This window comes from Pinus tabuliformis, chromosome J, assembly GCF_031772625.1.
Source record: "Pinus tabuliformis cultivar Carrire ecotype Pingquan chromosome J, CPIR1, whole genome shotgun sequence".
NCBI classification, from domain to species: Eukaryota; Viridiplantae; Streptophyta; class Pinopsida; order Pinales; family Pinaceae; genus Pinus; species Pinus tabuliformis.
The window spans coordinates 157,921,378-157,941,567 of record NC_142295.1 but is presented as its reverse complement, the minus strand read 5'-3'; the positions used below and the strand labels follow the sequence as shown (position 1 = coordinate 157,941,567).

Sequence of the window (20,190 nt, the reverse complement as noted above, 5' to 3'; positions counted from 1 at the left end):
AACCTCTAATTAATTTCATTAATTCCTTACGGAAGCATCCATTACCAAACATAATTATGGATAATTTTGCTAATTAACAATGCATTGGAGAAGTCGATGGGTTATTCGGACAGATTCTAATTAGATGGATTGTCTACCTAACCATAATGTTGAAATTAATTATGTGGTGAAGTTTAAATATAAAAAAAAATATATATATTCATGATGACAAGGGTTGAAATCTATCTTTATTAAACAAAAAATATTGAAAATATGAGATAGAATATAAAATTATTATATATATATATATATATATATATATATAGATAGATAGATAGATAGATATAGATATTTGTCCATATTTTTTAGAAATAGTAAATTTTGAAGCTTAATTTTAAAATTTATAGTTTCACTAAACATAAATTTTAGAATGTAAAGTGGGAAAGAACAACACAACATAATAATATAAAGGTATAAATTCTAAATTACACATGTAAACCATTATAAATATACATGGTTTTGAAAGAGTAGAAAAACATTAAAAAAATTAATGTAAATTGGATAATAACAACACATCATAAATATATAGATTCCAAGTTGTAATTATAACACAAATTAACTTTTCAAATATTATATTAATTTTTTCTTTATTAAACATACAAATTTTAAAATACGAATTGCATATTAAAATTAATAAGAAAGAAATGGATATGCATCAGATTATCCATGTTCATTGTGAAACAACAAATTTTCAAAAGTAATTATAAAATTTATTTTTATTAAACATAGAAATTTTAAAATTTCAAGTGGAAAGTAACAACAAAACATCAATTTAATTTTAAAATAAAAAGTGCATCTTAAAATTAATTAGAAAAAAAATGGACATGCATCAAATTATCCATGTTCATTGCGAGGCAACAAATTTTGAAATGTAATTGTAAAAAAAAAAAAATATTAAACGTAGAATTTTTATAATGTGAAGTGGAAAATAAAAACAAAACAACAATTAATAAATTAAAAGTATTACATTTAGTTGAAATTAGAGATATCCATATTTGAAAAATAATAAATATTGACATATAATTCTAAAATTTATCATTGTTGATGTCACATACCCCGATAACCTTGCATGTAAAAGCAGGGAGTTAGAATTTTTTTATAAAAACTACCCACACGTAATTATCAAATTCACAACTCCACAATTCCTCTTTAACCATTAGATATAATGTTCATTAGTACATCAGTCAAATTGCAATAGAAGACAATAAGTCGCATAACCATTAACCACCACTGTGGTAGTGTAATAACATACACTGTCTCATGAACCTTTCATCTATTTTATAATTTTCCTTAACCATATTAAATAATCATGTACTAGGACATTATGATTATCACATCAAATAAAGAAACATCATCATCAAGGATTCAACATCATCCAACTGATAAAAAAGCCAATCACCATTGGACGCCGATATACCCTGGAAACCCTGTAGGGTGAAAACCAGCAAACTTTTAATCTTTTATTAAACGCTCGTGAGGGTTTTCACCCCTCACTCAATGGCTTATAAGGGATTCCATCCCTTAGCCATTGTTATAAAATCATTACAATGAATTATCATTAAGTTGTCACATAACTAGCTAAAAGCTAATACATTTTCCATAAAACCCTTTTCTTACATACCGCCACATGCAACATTCCTTGTGGCATGATTGCTCTAGCAATGGACAATATTGCAACTCAAACTCATCTACATGGACCATTAATCCTTTTCCTCCCACAATGTTAAACATCACTTTTCTTTGGAACCAAGTGCCATCATTTCCTGTCAATGTTGTCATCAACAAGCTTTGGCAACAAGATTAGATACCATATTAATCAATCAATAAACAACCTCTAAAAGAGATCTTTGAACATCTACTCATATGCATGAGCAAGAATGACATACTATTTAACTAGTACATATACTCGAGTAAATATTGTTTTACCCCCACAGTATTTATTCACACTAATGCATAATTCTCTTTAAGAAATCTAACTCATTAGTTCTACTAACATATATAACACAATCGTTATAACTTCATACATGTAATAAGCTGTTGTTTCTATGCTTAAGAACTTATGTTCTTTTCACATAGTTATTTTTCGAGAACTCAACATAGTTTCTCTATAATACAAAGAACATAACTCTTATATCACAATGACTATTCTTTGTGCATACATTAGCTTCTCATAATAGCACTTCTTTAGCGTATGCAACACATATTCCCTTCACTAGAATACTACCATCATTTCATGTAACAAATCACATACTTCTTTCTTAAAGGAAGTCATTATAACCCCATTTCTTTATCTTCCTATAAGTAAGTTCCTCATGCTTTCTCTTTCAAGAAAATATTATAGATTCCATATTTATGCATAAAAATTCAGGAAACAATAATGTGGTTAACTTAACCTTTTATGCACTAAAATCAAGAAACCAACACAACTCATCTAACAAGACAAACTTCTAAAGAGATTATTATTTTCAAGAAATTTAACATAATCACTTTCTCTACGTACACACGAAATCATATTTCCAAAGTCACAATAGCTACCCTTATGTGCATGCAACTTGTGTTTTCCTAACAAAATTTCTTTTACTTCAATGCACATAATCTTTTCATGAAACAAGTATGGATTCTGGTTTTTTTATGAACACGATTCATATGTGTCTTCTAAGGAAAATAATCTTTATTTTTGTTTTCAAAAGATCTCCCATAAGGTCATTATTTTCATGCATGAAGAATGCACTCTTTTCCTAAAAAGAAACTATATTTATGTGTATATAAAACATACTCTTTCTTCAATAAAGCTAGTATGATTACCTATGTGCCTAGAAGCACATCATTAGCAATTTCTATCATGCATGCAATGCATAACTATTTCACAAAAACTTTGAAATTAGCTAATATCCCAATGCAATAAAGCATATATCCCTTCTCAATAAAATCCAACTTAACTGTTATTTCTTTTATATGCATTCATTAAAATACTTTCTTTACCAAGAAAACATATAAAATATTCAATCTTTTACCGCATGCATGAACATATTTTCTTTACCAAGAAAACATATAAAATAATCATCCTTACTGCATGCATTAAAATAATTTTCTTTACCAAGAAAACATAAAAAATATCCAATCATTTACTGCATGCATTAACATGTTTTCTTTACCAAGAAAACATATAAAATATTCAATCTTTAACTGCATTCATTAACATGTTTTCTTCACCAGGAAAACATATAAAATATTTAATCTTTTACAAAATGCATTAACATGTTTTCTTCACCAAGAAAACATATAATATATTTAATCTTTTACTGCATGCATTAACATAATATTTACCAACAATCCAGAAAATAAAGGAATGCAGTTACTTATCTTTTCAATTGTACCACCATGAAGCTATCCAGAATGCGGACAGACCAGCAAGCAATCCAAATCATGCACTCCAAACATTTCAAGAGGAAATTGAGTGCAAAGCATCGAAAGCAAGATCTACGTGAGAGGGATTTTCTACAGAATATGTCATGCCTGAAGCAACAGTAGATATGGAGTGCACAAGAGCTGCGGCAATGGCAGCCTTCACCTACCTTCTTTGTGGAAGGGGCTTCCACCAGCTTTGAAAACCCTTGCCAGAATTGTCACCCACTGCCATTTATACTTCAGGTTATGCAGCAGAAAACTAAGTGCCAATGATATTGCCCTAGAAGGTACTCCCTTTGCTTCACCACTATATTAGCATGCCAGTGGATGGAAAATTCATGGTAACACCATCAGCTAAACCAAGAATTCAATGGAAATAAAGCGCTATGACAAAGACATCAATCACTCTCAACATCCTAGTATCCACCCCAAATACCAATGTATAACCCCAACTATTGCATGAAATCCCAAATGGTAATTTTCCACAGGTAATAACGGTTCTAGAACCATAGAAACAACAAATTCCTTCCAAGTTCGAAGAGCCAACCTCCAGCAAGAAGACATGCATAAGATGATGAACTAAAAGTCCCCTGAATCACACATTCCGGATTCCTTTTACGCACTCCTCCCTCGTATCTTGTTTTCCTTCGTCCTCATTCAGTTTCACAACTACCAAAAATTAGTTAATAACTGATTCGTAATTTTAAAATTACTTTTACACAGAGTCATTATGAAAGGGATATTACATACTCCCCCCCTTAACAATAACATCGTCCTCGGTGTTCATCTCTCGTTGGAACTTCAGATTTTACTTATGGTATAATCATGTAAACCGCACAAAAAGTGATCCTTCATCTTAAAATCAAATATTTTATTCCAAGAAATGCCAACAGCAAAATAGTAATGATATAATCATAAGAAAGATCAATATTCATAAGCATTCATAACTGCAAAAATATGCAAGTTCTAATTGCCAACACTTGGCCCTTATTCAAATTCAAAAACCAAACTCTATATCAACTTACCATTAATTACCATCTACTCTTGAAAATAATGAGCACTTTCGGGTAAGCATTTTAATTGTGGTTGAATAGCCCATCAACCCTCCATGGTAAGTAATCCTGTAATATGTGACAAACAAATTCAATCACATTAGTCATAATATTGTGAGTCAAAGGAACTACTTTTAACTATCAATCAATTGTGCAATGTTAGATGATTTTTAAATCACAGTACTTTTACAAGTACTTAAGAGCTCATCACTGCTCCACATGCACACTAAATTAGCTATCACTAAAGACATCCACAAGGTACTTCTAAAAGTACCAAAAGAGCACCTAGCTCTCTAATCATCAAATAGTCAATCACTGCATCAAGTGAAAATTGCCTTAGCCCCTACTAAGACGTTCACAAGATTAATAATACAATAAAGGAATTAAAATTTCCAATAACTCCTTATTGAGCACTAAGCTCATTTCCTGTTAAATGTGCATGATGTTTTTACACATCTATATATGAAATTAATTTTTAACAAAACATATAGCTGATTAGTTAATTTCTTTAGCTATGAGAACCATAATAGGCTAAAGAATTCCCAACCCATGGAAACTAGTTTCCACAACCAATCGAGTCACTTTCACATCCAGACAGTTTCTTTGATAGAGACCTTACCAGGTCTAACATGGAATTCCACTGGCCAACCAGCTCAAGAATTCCAATGACCACATAAACTCTTTTCCCTTATTGAGATAATTTATCTCTAGGGAGAAGAAATCTAGGCAGACAAGTACCATCAACCCCTCTGGGTAGGTAACTGCCATCAACCCAAGGCATTCTAGTCTTTCACAACTATCTGCAACTGTCTGGCATGTTAAATTTCTCTTTTATCACTCTTTCCCAAAGTAATCTACATAATGAACCATATAATCATTATCATTAACAAAACAAACATGCATGTATACCATGCATCTACACGTAACCCTCACATGGGTCCACAACCTCTACATTGATAGGAAACACAACTGACATACATGTTGTATGCATGTTGTTTTCCAAATAAAACAATCATGCATATCATATAACATTATTCTTTCTCATTTATGATTTCAATTCTCATTGCAACATTTTACGTGACGAGTTTTCTTGTTTCCATTAAGCTACCACTACTTAATCCCATTAGCAACATTAGTTATACATATGCATCCTTTAACAACTATTCACTTCCCTAATCTTTTAGTTTGCGGCACAATACTATCATGCATAAAAGTATATGCAAATATTTATTACTGTGTAAATGCCTATGATAGTTGAGGTAACAATCTAAACATTTCCAATTTCCCACAATGTATTGCCATCAACAAACGAGTACAGGAAGTAACTACCACAATCACTTATTTGCGAATTGTGATAATCTTAAATCAAATTCAATTCACACACATAAGTGCTATTAGTTAGTCATACAATACTAACCAAACACAACTACCAATCATCTTAATGGAACCATGGCAAAACTTATTCAAAAATTAGTTTTACCATCAAGTCTCACTACTTGACTCATTTTTCAATATCTAAAGGGGTTCTTCTAATGTCCTTTTAAAACACTCTGTCATCCTATTCAAGGATGTTCCCCATAATTTATATTCATGCATTGACTTATTAAATTTCGTTCATTGTCACTTTCCTCAATAAGTGTTCAATATTGTTCTTAAGTGCGACAAAAGTTTCATTGTCTTTTATCCTCATCAGGAATCCAATGTCATGAACATAGTTATGCAGCACTTTATTACTTACTACTCAAAGCAGTTTAAACATGAATCACACTTATCATGCTGAAAGTAGTGTACTACGTAAATAAATATGTGAATGGTTAAACTCATACCTGAGTTAATGTCCATTGGTGGCATACCTCAATTTCTTTTCCGCTTACCAATTCCCAAAGGCGCCAGTGCTGCAACCTTTAGCTCTGATACCACTTGTCACATACCCCGGTAACCTCGCATGTAAAAGCAGGGAGTTAGAATTTTTTTTATACAAATTACCCACAAGTAATTATCAAATTCACAACTCCACAATTCCTCATTAACCATTAGATATAATGTTCATTAGTACATCAGGTAAATTGCAATAGAAGACAGTAAGTTGCATAACCATTTGCATAATCATTAACCACCACTGTGGTAGTGTAATAACATAAACTGTCTCATGAAACTTTCGTCCATTTTATGATTTTCCTTAACCATATTAAATAATCACGTACTAGGACATTATGATTATCACATCAAATAAAGAAACATCATCATCAAGGATTCAACATCATCCAACTAGCAAAAAAGTCAATCACACCATTGGACACTAATATACCCTGGAAACCCCGTAGGGTGAAGACCAACAAACATTTAATTTTATTATTAAACGCTCGTGATGGTTTTCACCCCTCACTCAATGGCTTATAAGGGATTCCATCCCTTAACCATTGTTATAAAATCATTGCAATGAATTATCATTAAGTTGTCACATAACTAGCTAAAAGCTAATACATTTTCCATAAAACCCTTTTCTTACATACCGCCACATGCAACATTCCTTATGGCATGATTGTTCTAGCAATGGAAAATCCTGCAACTCGAACTCATCTGCATGGACCATTAATCCTTTTCATGCCACAATGTTAAACATCACTTTTCTTTGGCACCAAGCGCCATCGTTTCCTGTCAATGTTGTCATCAACAAGCTTTGGCAACAAGATTAGATACCATATTAATCAATCAATAATCAACCTCTAAAAGAGATCTTTAAACATCTACTCATATGCATGAGCAAGCATGACATACTATTTAACTAGTACATATACTCAAGTAAATATTGTTTTAGCCCCACAGTGTTTATTCACACTAATGCATAATTCTGTTTTAGAGATCTAACTCATTAGTTCTACTAACATATATAACACAATATTTATAACTTCATACATGTAATAAACTGTTTTTTCTATGCTTAAGCACATATGTTCTTTTCACATAGTTATTTTTCGAGAACTCAACATAGTTTCTCTATCATACAAAGAACATAACTCTTATATCACAATGACTATTCTTTGTGCATACATTAGCTTATCATAATAGCACTTCTTTAACGTATGCAACACATATTCCCTTCACTAGAATACTACCATCATTTCATGTAACAAATCACATACTTCTTTCTTAAAGGAAGTCATTATAACCCCATTTCTTTATCTTCTTATAAGTTCGTTCCTCATGCTTTGCTTTCTCTTTCAAGAAAATATTATAGATTCCATATCTATGCATAAAAATTCAGGAAACAATAACATCGTTAACTTAACCTTTTATGCACTAAAATCAAGAAATCGACACAACTCATCTAACAAGACAATCTTCTCAAGAGATTATTATTTTCAAGAAATTTAACATAATCACTTTCTCTGCGTACGCACGAAATCATATTTCCAAAGTCACAATAGCTACCCTTATGTGCATGCAGCTTGTGTTTTCCTAACACAATTTCTTTTACTTCAATGCACATAATCTTTTCATGAAACAAGTATGGATTCTGGTTCATTTATGAACACTATTCATATGTGTCTTCTAAGGAAAATAATCTTTATTTTTGTTTTCAAGAGATCTCCCATAAGGTCATTATTTTCATGCATGAAGAATGCACTCTTTTCCTAAAAAGAAACTATATTTATGTGTATATAAAACATACTCTTTCTTCAAGAAAGTTAGTATGATTACCTATGTGCCTAGAAGCACATCATTAGCAATTTCTATCATGCATGCAATGCATAACTATTTCACAAAAACTTTGAAATTAGCTAATATCCCAATGCAATAAAGCATATATCCCTTCTCAATAAAATCCAACTTAACTGCTATTTCTTTTATATGCATTCATTAAAATACTTTCTTTACCAAGAAAGCATATAAAATATTCAATATTTTACTGCATGCATTAACATATTTTATTTACCAAAAAAACATATAAAATAATCATCCTTTACTGCATGCATTAAAATACTTTTCTTTACCAAGAAAACATATAAAATATCCAATCTTTTACTGCATGCATTAACATGTTTTCTTTACCAAGAAAACATATAGAATATTCAATCATTAACTGCATGCATTAACATGTTTTCTTCACCCAAAAAACATATAAAATATTTAATCTTTTACTACATGCATTAACATGTTTTCTTCACCAAGAAAACATATAATATATTTAATCTTTTACTGCATGCATTAACATAATATTTTCCAAGAATCCAAAAAGCAAAGGAATGCAGTTACTTATCTGTTCATTTGTACCACCATCAAGCTATCCAAAATGTGGACAGACCAGGGAGCAATCCAAATCATGCACTCCGAACATTTCAAAAGGAAATTGAGAGTCAAGCATCAAAAACACAATCTGTGTGAGAGGGATTTTCTACAGAATACGTCATGCCTGAAGCGACAGTAGATATGGAGTGCACAAGAGCTGTGGCAATGGCAGCCTTCACCTGCCTTCTTCGTGGAAGGGGCTTCCACCGGCTTTGAAAACCCTCGCCAGAATTGTCACCCACTGCCATTTATACTTCAGGTTATGCGGCAGAAAACAAAGTGCCAATGATATTGCCCTGGAAGGTACTCCCTTTGCTTCACCACTATATTAGTGTGCCAGTGGGTGGCAAATTCATGGTAACACCATTAGGTAAACCAAGAATTCAATGGAAGTAAAGCGCTATGACAGAGACATCAATCACTCTTAGTATCCTGTTATCCACCCCAAATACCAATGTAGAGCCCCAACTATTGCATGAAATCCCAAATGGTAATTTGCCACCGGTAATAACGGTTATAGAACCATAGAAACAACAAATTCCTTCCGAGTTCGCAGAGCCAACCTCCAGCAAGAAGACATGCATAGGATGATGAACTAAAAGTCCCCCGAATCACATGTTCCAGATTCCTTTTACGCACTCCTTCCTCGTATCATGTTTTCCTTCATCCTCGTTCAGTTTCACAACTACCAAAAATTAGTTATTAACTGATTCGTAATTTTAAAATTCCTTTTACACCAAGTCAATACGATAGGGATATTACAGTTGAACATTAAATTCTTAAAATGTAAAGCAAATTAAATTAAATTTAAAAAATTGACTGTGCGTTTAATTAAAGATATCTAGTTAAAGATATCTAGTTAAAAAGTAAATTTTGAAATACAAATCCTAAAATTCCTTTAATGCCAAAGATAACAACACAATATAAATATATAAACATAAATTTTTACATATAACTCAAATTATAATGTCCATAATGGTGAAACAATGAACTTTGTAATGTGTTTGTGAAATCGTAAATTTTGAAATGTAATTCTAATTTTTTTTGGTTAAATCTTTAAATTTTAAAATGTGAAGCAGACAAAAAAAACTTGAAGATAACAAATCTAATTTTAAAAATTGATTAAATATGCCATTAAATAGTAGGTTTTGAAATCCAATTCTAAGATTCATCATTTTAAAATGTAGTGTGGAAAATAACAAAATATAGATATTTAAACTCAAACTTGGGCACATTACTCAAATTATAGACATCGATATTGGTGAAGCAATGAACTTTGAAACATATTTGTTAAATAAAAGTTTTTGAAATGCAATTCTAAAATTTGTCTTGTCAACACAAAAAAATTCAAAATATGAATTAGAGTAAAAAAGCAAAAATTGAAGTAGATGATAAATTTAATTAGCGGAATAGATTATGAATTCAATTATAGATGTCAGTAAATCTTGAAATGCAATTCAAAAAAATCATATTTATTAAGCATATATATATTTTTAATTTACTATGGAAAAAAGATTAAAAATAAATAAAAAATAAATTAAATTAATATATAAATTCAAAGTTGTTTATGTCTATATTTATAAAATTATAAATGTTGAAAATATATCTTTATGATAAGATTATCATTTAATGAATTTCCAAATTATTAAGACTACTTTCTTGGATGAACAATTCATCCCATGTCAATGTTTCCAACAAATAAATTGTAATTATTTGTGGAAACACACAACATTAAATTTCCATCATATTCCATTACAACAACACAAACATACAATTTTAAAATTTATTTTGTCTAACACAAAAAAATTCAAAATATAAAATAAATTAAGAATAAATAAATTAGAGTAAATGATGAATATAATGAAAAAAATAAATTATGCATTCAATTATAGATGAGTATGAGAAAATAGTGGTAGGTGGCCAAGTGCGCTCCCATGCTATCTTCCTCCATTTTGATTCGCACTTTTTTTCATCTGAAATTCAAATTCTCTCTGAACTGATAAATTCTAATTTTGTTGAGATAATTTTTTAACACGGATTCGAGAAAAAGTCAAATGGTAAATTGGATTCAAGATAAAACGATTAAAATACATTTAATTCAATTAAATATATAACGTATAAGTTTTTAAATTAATAATTACTTATATTAATATTAATTAAATCAATTTAATGGCCTAAATTATTTTAATTATCTAACATCCAAACCAATGACATACAAATACACAAGTGATACTAATACCGATTGAATCAATCCAATGGCCCAAGTTATTTTTAAAATCTCATATCCAAATCAAGGACATACAAATATAGCTGGCATTGCCTTACGCGTAAAAAGCATGTATTTTGTTAATTTTTTCTTTTCTTATTTTTCTCTTAAGTGTGAGGTAGAATGAATAATTTTAAATTTAATTAATGAAAAAATAATTTATTTTAATTCTATAAAATTCATATTTGATATATAATATTCATATCTTGAAAAGCTAGTATATGCAAAAAAATATAAAAAAAATAAATAAACATTAAAATTTACATTCTTCCATTTTTAAAATAAATAATATGGCTTTCATTAAATATATATATATAATAATTTTTTTGTTTGGGTTTTCTCGAACGAGAGTAAAATAAAATGGTTTCCTTAAGTATACTAATGATATTGTTTTAAATCAATTTATCATACATCGAGAGGTATCAATCATATGGCATGTATACCTTTTATATTTTTCAAAAAATTACGGAAATTTTTATACGAGGCATGTGATCCTTTTTGATACATGATAGTTTTAAAGTTAAGATGGATTCCCATTGATTTATTCGAAAAATACTATTAAAATATCATTAAAAACTATCTAGAAAAGCGTTAACAATTTAGAATCTTTTCTATTAAAACTTTACTGAGATGGACCAATCTTAAAACACACACAATGTATATGGATGAATCTTATGTAGGTTGAAAATATGAATCAATATGCATAAAAAATGAGAACAAGTTAATAAATAACTTTATATAAAAAAAAATTAAGAATGGAAATGTCGTTTGTAAATTAGGATTACTTGTGGTGTAAATGTTCTTTAGAAATCTACTTATCATTTGGCTTCAATAACATGTTAGTTCATTTTATGTACCACCTTTTCTATTTTCTCTACTTCATTAGTCAATTGAGGTTTGACATCAAGTATCTATCTTTATTTTTTTTCTATACTTACAAGCTCTTAAATAATTCCCCACATAAATGTCCATGAACAAGTTTAAACCATACTACCACGTGTCTATCTGTAAAGAAAATTATACTCACTACTTTCTATGTTATGTCTTGGATATATGTGATATTGAACATGATTCTTATATAAAAAGATCAATATACTTATTGCTTTCAATTATTACATTTTAGTAGTTTTTTATGTTTTTATATTGTATATGTATTTTTCAACTATGCTTTTGTATTTGTGCACATATATTATAAGATATTTATAAAATTTCTTTGGATTATTTCTATTTTGTAATAATTTAATTTCATTGTTTTGATAGACTCTTATTAGTGTTTTTAATATTAGACATTATTTTTCCATAAAAAATAAATTTTATTTATGATAAAGATCTTTAACAAAAATGTCAAATACCAATGTGATATGATGTGGTCCCCTAGAAGTTTAGCGTCTTTTTGGCTTGATATATTTACATAATGTGTTTGTAGGTGACACCCTAAAGTAGATCTCCTTAAAAAAAATTGCAATAAACATCACGGCTAAAGTTATGAGCCTTGTAATCACCCAACACTAATAATTTTTTTTTAACCAACAAAACATATACATATATAATAATGTGTTTTATGGCAATCTTTTATTATTAAAAAAATAAATAAAACTTTTAAACATTCTTCTTACTGAACATTGAATCCTTTTATGATTTCTGCTTTGATTTCTTGCGGATAAATCTCGAAAGAAATAAATGGGGCATCTCTTTAAAAACTTCCTCTTAAAAACTTCCGAGGGAAACTTTCCAAAGCAAGAATTGAAAATAATATGATTTATTTTAATTATATACTTTAAATTATAAAAATTGTGTATATTAATATTTTTATTTTTATAGAATTTAAATAATTAATATAAATTTAAAATTTTATTATTTTAAATTATCAAAAAAAATTATATATATATATATATATATATATATATATATATAATATTAATATTTAATAATATACAATACTAATATAAAATTATATAAATATATTAATGTAAAATTAAACATTTGTATTAAGATATCTATGAGCTACACATCTATAATTTAATCTATGATCTAATATATAATTTATATAATATATAGTCTATAATTTGAGATAGTCCTGATACCCGTTATTAACTGGTTTTGTATTGTAGGATGTTGAAATCGTGGAGTCTTTACATGGTGAACCATAAGCTTTAATAGAGGATCTTAATAAGAAAAAAGATTTTTGGTGGAAGAACTATTAATGGAAATATCAAGAGCAACTTAAAATTAGGTTTTTTTCATAGCTAGCTTTATAAAACAAAATTTTAAAGTGGGACATTATAGAAAAATGGTTGAATAAGGCACAACATAAGTATGTTGGGCAAGAAAGAGGAAGGATTTATTTCCCATTTTTTATAAATTGTCCTATAGCACAATGTATTTGGGACAAGTAAAAGATGATTTAAATTGTTAGGGAGTTTGGAAGGGGATTGCACTGGAAGAAATCTTATGGTTTTGGATTAAAAGTTATTTAATTCTTTTCTTTTTTGTTTTATGGGGAATTCGGGATTTGGGCGCAACAAAAGAAATTTTTATTCCAAGATGATTGTGCTGACTTTTCTTTGACACCTCATATAATTAGTAGTGCTTTCTTGGAGAAAAATGTCTTAGTAAAGAGAAAGGATCAAAGGCAGATTCAAGAACTTCATTTTGAAGAAAACATTCCTTTTGGTTTTTATGATGGAGCCTATAAGCAAAGTCATTGTGGAGCACGGATGGTTCTTCACCCATTATTTTCTCATTTTTTTTGTTTAAAGTTGGGCCTAGCAAATGGCACTAACAAGAAGGCAGACCTAAGATGCTTCATTTTTCCTTATTGAAGAATATAAAGAAGATGAAATTTTATAGCAATTCAAAAACAATTTTTGAATGGGAAAACAATACATTCTAGTTTCATTGTTGAATGGGAAAACAAAAGATTCGAGTTTTATTGTCTACATCTTGAGGAGTGGCAGGGAAAAATTGGAACTCTGCAAAAAAAAATTGATGAAGTTGGAGCTAATCTAATAGTTTAACTAATCTCTTATCAAAACAAACAATTTTGTTGAAAAATAAATTTACAAATATGGTCCTGTATGTATATGACCTTATACTTATAGAGAGTTCAGAGAAGCCCATTGCATGGTGCAAGGCAGAGTGGGCACGTGAGTTCGAGATGAAGGACATTGGACTGATGCACTATTTCTTAGGTCTAGTGGTGTGGCAAGGTACAAGTGAGGGTTTCCTTGGGTAGGGAAAGTACACAGAATAGATGCTTATTCTTTTTTAGATGATGGATTGTAAGCCCTTGGTCACTCCTATTATATAAAATATGAAGTTGCCTGCTGACTTGGATTCAGACTTGGTAGATCCTTTCTAATCTGTTCCACATCGGACAAGTAGTTCCTTCCTCGACCTTTCCATTTTGAAAAGGTGTGAAGCCGCTTGTCCCTCCGGGGGGCAAGGAGTGATGATTTCTGAGGTCGGTCCTCAGGCCAATGGTGGGACTAGGTATTTGGTGTTTCATCCGGTTATCTCAATTCCATAACTATTGTCCCCAACATGTGCGGTCCGTTCCAGTGACATCGTTCCTACTCTTATCATCACTTCCGGTACCGACAAGGGAAATGACCAAGACCAAGACCAAGACCTTCCCTTCACTATCTCGGGATTTCAAAAATAAGTAATAATCATATAATATCCCTTAATATACTACACTATCTCATATTGTTATACAGATACACGAAAATTCAATAAATAAATAATATAAATCATACATTCTTAAATAATTAAATCTATACCATTCATACCTTTAAAAAAAATATATATATAAAAATACGATATAACTATCTTATTTGCTTTTATATGGATTACATATCAAAATAGTTATTCGTAATTTTTACTAAGTAAGAGTACGTTTAACCACACCAAGAGTACGTTTAACCACACCATATCTGAGAACAATTCTCTATACCTATGGCACAATATGTCTAACTAAGCTATGCGGCGGAAAAGTTATATAGATTAATGCCGCCTATTCTTTCCAAATTATACCCGCAAATATGTAAAGTAGCGGAGCAGTCGTTGTTCACGGAGTGGGCTGAATTACACAATTACTCTTCTGGTTGCTGCACTAAACTCATTTCGTTGTTGCGTTTGACCTGCCTGTTCCCTGTAGACCGAGCGATCAAATCTTGTTTCAGTATTGCTTTCCCCCTTCCTCGCCGTTAATGGATCCAAAGGATAAACAATGGAGTCTGGATGGGGGTTGTAGAATGTCACTATTGATGTCCTCCGGACACTCGAATTCACAGCAACTTGATGATCTCCGCTCTTGAAAATACCATCACTCAAAACCTGCAGCATCAATACAACAACTTATCAATTACTGCTGTTCGAATTCATATATGGTGGTATTACTATTTCGTCTATTTCATTTAACAACTCAGGTTTACCTGCAGTGTAATATATTTATTCTTAAATTCAATTAGTACATGTAAATATATTTTCATATATTATAATCATGAGGTGTAGATTATTTTGTTGTATAATATATTACTTTTTATTTATTTTCAATTTCAATTATAATATATTTTTATATATTAAGTTAATATAGTATAGATAAACTCATTTGATAAATGAGGTCATGGTGTGATTATTGTAATCTTTCTATTATATTATTTATATAAATTTATTGGTAAAAACAGAAAGCTAATTTTTTGCCAGTTGTTTTTAAAGCAATTTTTTGGAAGCTTTTCACGTGGGTTTTTCTTGTCTCATTTCTCCAAAATAAGGTAAGAATTTATTCAAATGACAAGCTTGATGGGTAACCCCTGTACAATTGAAGTGCCTTAGGGGTATCTCAGGGCACTGAATCCATATATAGAGTTAGAAAAGCAATTTAAATAACACAAATCATGATTTCATCTCAAAATTTTCTGCCACCGGAAAGTCCAAAAAATCGCACTAAAGACAGCTATCAATTCTCTTTAATCAATTTAATAAGTTATATAGATTGAATATAAGTTATATAAATTGAATATGAAAAAGGTAAACATTAAATGATTATTTCACTTATTATAGCTTCCTAAGACACAATAGGTATATTGTAATTAGTTTGTCAAAATAATGTTTGACTTTCAATTAATTGGTTTTAAAAAAAACATTTTTTCTGAAATTTTATGATAGTTATAAAAAATTCAAATATTAAACTAAATATTTGTTGTTTATACTATATATATATATATATATATATATATATATATATATATATATATAAATTCAATTTATATTCCAATTTTATTATTGGCTAAGAACATTGACATGACTAATATTATGGGATTTAAAATTTATATGTCAAAATATATCAAAATTTTAAAAATTAAGATTTATTTTCAAATAACTCATTTTTACTTTTCATAAATAAAATTAAATACATATAAAGTGATAATATACATATATATTGGATATCTTGTAGCAATTAAATTTTTAAAACCATATTCTATAATAAAAATATCAATCAATGTCATTTCTATCTCTCAGAGTATGAGTTAATATGGTCCGAAGTTGGGTGTGTATTCTTTCATTTCTATCTCTTAGAGTATGAGTTAATATGGTCTGAAGTTTCCTGTGTATTCTTTCATTTCTATCTCTCAGAGTATGAGTTAATATGGTCTCAAGTTTCCTGTGTATTCTTTGTGCAAATAAAATATGGACATATTAAACACCGTTTTGACGATTTAAGTTCAATGTATAAAGCTTCACCACAATTTTAAAATGAAAATAAACACTTCTGCGAAACATTATTGCCCTTTAGAGTATTCTCACCATCCAAAGAAGCAATAAAGACCATCACAATTATAGCGATAATATATATATATATATATAACATGGTTGGCAGTGGTTAATGGCTTTTAAGAATAGGGAATGTGATGAGTGATATTTTTCTGGGTAATTTAACTTTAAATTTTATTAGATTTTTTTGATCAAGCTACTCTATTTTTTGGTCAAATTGATAGTAAATTATTTTTTATTATTTATAATATGTTTATTTTAAATGAAGAAAATAAAAATATGAAACAGATAAATAATTCAATAAAAAAAATTTATGAGAAAATTAGTGCCATAATATAGCTATTTTTTTTAATCAAAGTCTAACTACAATGAAGTTTTTAAGTATTATAGGCTACATTATGTAAAGTATTTTGGGTGAAATCATGAATTATAAAAACTTAAAAGTGACCAAGGATAAATTGACTTTCTGATCAAGTAAAATTTACTATACTTAATTTTATTCAACTAGATAACTACTTTTTTTTTATTATTTATAAAAAAATTGTTTCAAATAGAAAAAATAAAAATAGAAAAAAGTTTCCTGGATGCGGGTGATTGACAGGCCAAAGGGTACGTTGGAGGCGCGTCGAGTGGGCAGGTGTCAGCCCAAGTGCGCCACGGGTTATAGTTATGGGTTGGCGAGCTGGTCTCGCACACCTCTATTAATGGCTGCATTAACTCCGTCCTTCAGTCTCCTGGTTATTTGCGCAATGGCTCTCAATATGTTTGTCACTCCCGTGGTTCCGTCACAGGCCATCGACTCCATAAAGGTCGCTACTCTGAGCGTTTCCCTGAGCCACTCTGTTAGTTCGTTTCTGCTCGTCAATCCTTCGCTCGGCTCAAGAGCTTTCTCAATCCTCGTCTTTCGCTTGGCTCTGGTTCCAGGGACTCACGGACTTGTCTGGGCTCCGTCTCCGCTTCTCTCTGAGCACTCGTTTCTTTGTCATCCCTCTCTGTGCATTCGCTCCTCTGTCAAGCCTCTGCATAACAAAATGCCGCGAGAAAGGCCCAGAATGGGGAGTAGGCGAGGCGGTTCCCGCGGTCGCGCCACCCATCAGCGGTCCACCCCCACCTCGGACCCATCCTCGGATGCATTGGAATTTGGTCGCTTCAATTATCCAGCCACCAGAAGTGGCAGAGGCAGGGGAAGAGGGTGAGTTAGGATTGATGACTGTGAGCATAATGCTCATCCCACTGCCTGTTTCCGCATCCCATGTTCTTTGGCAAACTCCTCCTTCATAGTCTCGGTTATGATTGAAAAGTGTGAGAATGCCCGGGGTTCGGGAGCGGCTCATCCTGGGGTTCCTGCAGATCAGAGGACAACAAATCCGAATGTTAACCAGCGCCAGGTCATAGGAGGCCTTTCTGTGGTGAATTCTGAAACCAACGCAGGTCCGAGCACGCCAGCAAGAGGAGAGCCTACAGGCTCAGAGGTCCATCCATCCGACTCTGATGACTCAACTCAATTTGGGTGTAGGGTCGTTGAGGAACCGTATACCTCAGAGGACGAATGAACCAGCCCGTGCCTCCGTTTTGTGCAGCTTCTGAAGTAGGAGTTCGCCTCCCTTTTGAGTCTTGGTGTTAATGTATGTTTCAGGTCTCTGTCAGTTAATGTTTTGTTTATGTTTAGCGATGGATAGCTGTGTGTCAATTTTGAGTTTTATGGAAGTTAAAAGCACTCTTGTAGGTCTTCCGCGGACAAAGGTCAAGAATTTTTTTGTAAAATGCCAACTTCATGGCAAGAATTTTCAAGGCAACTGCCTTGCTGTAACACTTTTTGTATAAATAATAGGAGTAGACTGATTGAGGAAAAAAAAATAGAAAAATGTTAAAAAGTAATAAATACATGGAAAAAACTTTAGCTATATTTATTATGGTAATTAAAATATCATAAATTAAATTAACTAATAATTAATGATGATTTCTATATTATTCATTGTGTTAATTTCAATTTTACTTTTAAACTTTTTAAACTTTATCAATCGGTTGTAACCATTGCATCCCATGCATATCTAAAATGTACAATCAGAAACCAATAAATATAAACACTAACATGGATTTGGTATCCGATATTTACAACGAAAGCTCCATCAACGGGTTCCACTCTAGCCCACGCTTCACCGTGGTCTTCTGTGACTTGAAGCCCTCCGACTTTGTCTTGCAGTAAAATGGTTAAAGTTCCTCGATCGGTATGTCTCTCTAAGCCTAACTCCGGGTGGGGGCAAATCGGGTAGTAATTCAAGACAACCTTCTGTTTGCCCTCCCCACAGGCTTTTTCGATTTCATCTGCTTCAACTTGTAGCGATTCTGAGATTAGCGCAAGCAGCGTGTTCGTCAACTACAACATCGCATCACTGTATTTGGCTAAAACTTCCCTGAAACAGTAACGGTTCAAGAATCGAGAAATACATTCTCGTACTATTGGAGCATCCACAACGTGAAATATAATAATATATAGTCTATATAATCATAACGTATGGTTACCTGAATTGAACTGGCTTTGCAGCCCAGCTTTGGATGTCCCGTGCCGGGGAGCATGTGGTGACGTAATGTCCTCTCCAGTCCATCGAAGGCAATTCGTTGATAAAACTCCCATTTCCATATCCCAGGAACTGCCCTTTCGATATGGCGTACTGCTTCTTCTCTTCCACTGGAATCGAAAAGAACTCCTGTGCACAACGCATCATCTGAGAGTTCAGTTCTGCTGGGACGCCGTGATCTATGACCTGGAACATTCCCCACTCTTTGCATGCCGCTCCGAGTACTCTTATTAACTCTGCATGCTCTGCTCCTCCGGTTGCTGCATTCGCAAGGGAAATGACGGGCACCTCTTTGCTGAAATCGTCTGATGCCACACCTGGTCGTTAATCCTCATCATTCTTCACGTAATTAACAGGTAAATCCTTAGTCCCCAGTTCGGCTAGCGACTTCACAGTCTTCACTTGCACAACTGCTTGTCCCATTTCGCTAACAATCAGAATAGATGAAAAAGCTCAAAGGGCAGGTTTGCCTGGAAATTATCTCATAACCTGTGTTCTCCCCTGTCGAGGGATAATTTAAAGCAGCCTGTGCATCCTCAGTAACATGAAACATAATTGTTCAAACCGCAAACTCGGGCTCCATGTCATGAGGTAAGGTCCATTCCCAGATCTCCATACTTTGGTTCCTTTGAGGATGTAAGAAATATTTTAAATTCTACATGATTTATTTATAATATGAAAGGTAGGAAATATTTTAAATTGGATTCTCTTTTACTTTTATCAAGAAGGGCTGATAAGGGCTGATAGAGGAAGAGAGAATTAAGGGAAGAGACCACCATGA

General features: G+C 31.4%; 1 pseudogene; it reads right to left on the bottom strand.

Annotated features, from left to right (window-relative positions):
- Positions 1–19,832, bottom strand: part of LOC149226128 (naringenin,2-oxoglutarate 3-dioxygenase-like) — a 30,941-nt pseudogene extending 11,109 nt beyond the window's left edge.
- Positions 19,833–20,190: the final 358 nt, after the last annotated feature.